This window comes from Alligator sinensis, unplaced genomic scaffold (assembly GCF_000455745.1).
Source record: "Alligator sinensis unplaced genomic scaffold, ASM45574v1 scaffold74_2, whole genome shotgun sequence".
Lineage (NCBI taxonomy): Eukaryota > Metazoa > Chordata > Crocodylia > Alligatoridae > Alligator > Alligator sinensis.
In genome coordinates, this window is record NW_005841931.1 from 493,248 (window position 1) to 498,291 (window position 5,044).

Sequence of the window (5,044 nt, forward strand, 5' to 3'; positions counted from 1 at the left end):
AACAGCTGCCCTACTTAATTTCTTTTTCTGTTCTTGTGCAAAAGTTTGCTCCTCCCCTTAATTTTACAAACATTCCACATATTTCATTTGATCATTCTTAAAGTTAGGATCGCTCGAAAATTATCTGTTGAACTGTTTGATTGAAAACTATTTGTCTGGGGGTTTTTTTGCAAAAAGTATTTACCCTCTGTGGAACATTTCAAGTCTTCTTTGACAAACCAAATGCTGGAAGAATGAAAAGTTGAAGTTTTCATTCTTTGATGAAAAATAGTCAGAGTTTTCTACGGAAAAGAAAAAAATCAAATCAACTTTATTCAAAGCGCCTACCTAATGAAGTTCTTCATAACAACTTTTCTCAATTACTGGGTGTGCATAGGCATACTAAAATTGAATAAGGTTCTGGTGAATTCTTGTAAATAATGTTTTCCCATTTCATTTCCCCAAAGTAATGTTCAGAATCTGACAATGAGAAACTGAAGACTTTTCATTTCATGTTAACTAGGCCGAGTTTACAACCAACCTAACCTACAACTACAGGCTTGCCCTTCATTCAATTCTAATAGCCGCTGCCTGAGTAAAAAAAATGTTGCTATTTTGGAAAATTGTAGTTTCAGTGATATGTTTGTAAATAAATTTGTGCATACAGTAAGAATATAGGAAAGATTAAACCTTTCACCTATTTTACAACTAGACCAGAGCAAACCCTTATCAGCATAAAACAACATTTTATAGTGAGAGAGAGTGTACCAACAACCTAGTTCTATGAAGATAGTTTGTTTTTGGATGTGGCTTTTGCTACATTTATTATAACATACTCTTGATATACAGTGTATTTAAGAGTTTTGACCATGAAACGTTTCCAAGTAAACTGGATTGCATAGGTATACAACTCTATCAGAGTAGCTCTCAGCCTTTTCAATAATAGGACACAGCTAGTCCTCAGACACACAATACAATTGGTTCCTGAAAACAGCAATTGGATCCTGAAATATCATAACTCAGAACCAATTTTCCATTAGGAATAGTGTTACAAATGGGGGATTGGTTCCTTTATGATGTTTAATACTATACGCAGCTGGTACGTGGTGGAAGGGGAAGGGAAGGGGCATGGTGGGTTATGGGGGGACTGCAGCCACCCGAAAATTCACCATAGCCCCCGATGCCCACCTGGAGTGCAGCCCGGTGCAGCCCCAGCCCTGCCAGCCCCACCCCACACAGATCCAGGGGCACATGCCCCCCATGCCTTCCCAGACCAGCGGCGGAAGCAGCGGCATGAACTGCTGGTCGAGCTGCCAGACAAGCAGCACACAGTAGTGGGAGCTGCTGCCCACATGCCTCCCCGCACCCACCCGGCCCCACCCCAGTCCCATTCCGAGCCCATATCCCTCCCTCAGCACTGGGGGCATTGATCTGCCTCCTTATGTCCCTTCCCTTCTCCCTCCCCTTCCACCACTTACCAGCTGCATGCAGCTTTGACCGTCGGAAAGTCAAAACCCATGTCAGCATGTTGAAACGGTGTTAATTTATAAACGTCGTAAGTGACATTCGTCAGAACTCAAAAAGTCGTAAGTTGAGGACTGCCTGTATTTTTTTTTCCATGGAAAAGCCATGACCTGCCCTCATTTTTTAAACCTCCTGGTATCTTGCAAAACTACCTTCTCATTAGATATATATGGTGGTCACAACCCTTTGACACATAGCTCCTGTGCAACTGGTGCTTCCCATGTTGAGAACCCATGCTATAACAGATCAGTACCACGCTCCAATTCCTAATAGAGGAGGCGGCATGCTCTCAGCCACTATGAACCACACCAAATATCTGTTGCATCTTTTAGAGCAGTATCAGGACTTAGTGGGGCCCATCCTTTTATCTTTCCTTCCTGGTGAACAGAAACTGTTACTGACTCCTAGCATAGACTGCCAGTATTTATACTCTAAATAATAGTCATCATATCAAAGTTTTCTTGAAATAAAAATTGGGAGCAATAGGACCTGGTGTTATTTCAGGTCATAAAAACATATGATGTAAGAAGCAAAGACTAGTCTAGCAAGCTCTGTTGGTAAAATCAGGCTTAAGGAATATGCTTTATGCATAAGGTTTAGAATTTTTTTTGTCAATAAATTGCTTGGATTTGCCAAATGTTCAACAGAATTTTAGTTCTGAATTGACTCAAAGAAAAGATTTTTGGTGATTTTTTGGTTCAGCCACCAAACCAAATTTTTTAAAAGTCCAGTTATTTGCACAACTCTAATCAAGAACATGTTTTTCAGTCACTTTTAACAGCTAAAATGAGCATGATTACCAGTAATGTAACTAGGGAACAGCAAGTGTGGCACCAGCCCCAGGTGCATACTTAAAGGGGGTGCCATTCTGACACCCCTTGCCCTTTTCTCCCCCCACCCCAGGCTTTGCTACAGCAGAAAAAGCCCCATATCACCCAGGCAGAGGAGCCAGAGCAGAACAGCTGGTGCCAGGTATGAGGACAACCCTTCCTCCCCTTCCCCATGTGCAAAACTCATTAGTTATACTTCTGGTGATTATCTCTAAGCCATATCCATGCTGACTACATAGCCTACTTTTATCACATCATAAACAGCATTGTTTCTTAAGCAAAATGACATAAGTATCCATTCTGTTGCTCATGGCCCTAGGTTTGATCCCTGTTTATGATTGCGGAATTGGTATGCGTATACTTCTATAAGCACAGTACATTATAGAGGTTCACCATGACAGGGAAGATGCAGGAAGAAACATAAGTAGGAGGAAAGCTGTCCTTCTCAATGTTATGTGCAGTGTCTTATGAGAAAAGAATAATTAAGTCGCTTCTGTAGAACCTACTAAGTAACAGCATGATCTAGTAAAACTAACAGTCATATTAATAAAACTGAACATTTGATTGCCTCTTAGACTGTATCCAGCCAGCTCTCAAAATGATTCATACATTCCCTCTTCTTTGACAGCGTGCAAAATTCTCACTTTCTCCAACAAGTTCTTCTGCTGAAATCAGACCTCAAGAGTTGCCTTTTTTGCCTCAGGTGCAGAATCCCTGTTGGCAATAGAAGGTCGAAATGTTCCTTGTACATCAAGCCAGGAATCTGGGAAACACCATTGCTACATACATTGGAAAGGCGATTGAATTTTTCCTCAGGAAGATTACTGTCCCCATTAAGAGACTGATCCATTCCTCTTCCGTGCCAGTGGAAAAAAAAGTAAATGGCTCTGCTTGAGCAATCCTGACTGCATAACAACCCAAGATGACTTTTCTTTCTGAGGGGCACTGCAGAGAAGCAGCTGTTACCATTGTTATTTACATATAGAAGATATCTACTTTCTTTGCCTAGTTTCTTGGGGTAAAGTAGTTTAAATTTTTCTTCTGAGTTCAACATGTTAAGACTGGGTGGGGGGAGGGGGGAAAGGGGGGGAACTATTTTGGCAAGCATGCCACAAGCTAAGCCCTGCACCCTTCCCAAGGTACACTCCAATTCCCATCACATGCCTGATGTGTAGTTCTGCATTCTGCTCCCTGCCCTATCTGCCACTGGTCTCCTGCTCCCTCCTGATCTTCCATGTGCCACTAAGTAAAATCTGCCTATACCACTTCTGGCACACATGCTACAGATTGGCCATTCCTGGTTTAATAAACAGGACTGATTGTCTAAGCAGCAGGTGTGCAGAAAAGGACCTGGGGGTTACAGTGGGCAAAAAACTGAATATGCCAAGAAGACTAGTGGCATACAGACTGCGTTAGTAGGAGCATTGCCAGCAGGTCAAGGGAAGTGATTATATCCCTCTATTTGGCAGTGCTGAGCCCACATCTAGAGCACTGTGTCCAGTTTTGGGCTCCCCACTACAGAAATGATGTAGACAAGTTGGAGAGAGTCCAGTGGAAGGAAAGAAAATGGTTAGGGGGCTGGGGTACATGATTTATGAGGGGAGGCTGAGGGAACTGGGCTTATTTAGTTTGGTATTCATAGGAACTATCAAAAGCTGAGGACTCTGCCCTACCATGCAAATATTCCTGAAATCACACAAGTATGACTGCTGACTGCCACAGAAAAGAGTCATCAATTACAGAAAGACATTTACAAGAGGACTATATATTAACAGCACCAGCATTATTTGATGGAAGATGCTCAGCAGTGAACCCGGAAATGGAACGGAAGTACTTCCAGTCTACTTCCAGGTCTGCCAGGGAGCATGCGCCCCACCCCCTGCACCCCCCCTGGCTTGGCAATCAGTCATAGGGGGACCCCAGGTGCTCCCCTCAGATCCAGCAGGCACCAGTTGATGAGCCGGGGGGGTATGGAGGGGGGCCACTGCGCGCTTCCTGGTGGAGTTGAAAGTGTTTCTGGTCCACTTCCGGGTCTGCTGCCGAGCATGCTGGGGAGCGCCCTGTGCTTCTGTGGGACACTCCATGCACCCCAGCATCTCAGCATTCATGAGCCTCTGCTACCTAGAGGTATGTAGAAAAAACATTTAAATCTGTCTCTACATCCAAATTGCTGAATCTCTCCAAATCGATTTGGAAGGTTCCGATTCAATTCGTAGAAATTAAAGGGTCCTCTGATTCACTTTGAATTCAGAGATTTGGCCACTGAATCAGGTTGAATCTCCACCGAATTGAATCAGGGACTGAAGCTTTGCACATTCCTAATGTCAACCAAATTCAGCCACCACCAGAGACTTCCAGTCAAAACACACACATACAAAGTATCTGTAGAATGGAGGACAGGGTAAGTGATTGCAATGCTCCTAGCTGGTAAGATGACTATTGAGTCTTTTTACCAGGAACAGCTCTCTCAGAAATTCAGTGGTTTATCACCACAGTTCTACTTTGTGTCCTCAGAAATTTCCTTCTCCTATGGTCTGATAAACCCTTGAAGTGCATGCATCACCTAGAACCTCTGTTTGCTGCTGCTGTGGCTTTCCATCTTCAGTAGCTAAACGGGTCTGCATACTTCTGTTTGGAAGAAACAGAATGTTTCCAAAACAAGAAGAGAATTGCTATATATAACTGGGTTTCCCTCCCTGGGTGATGTTCAG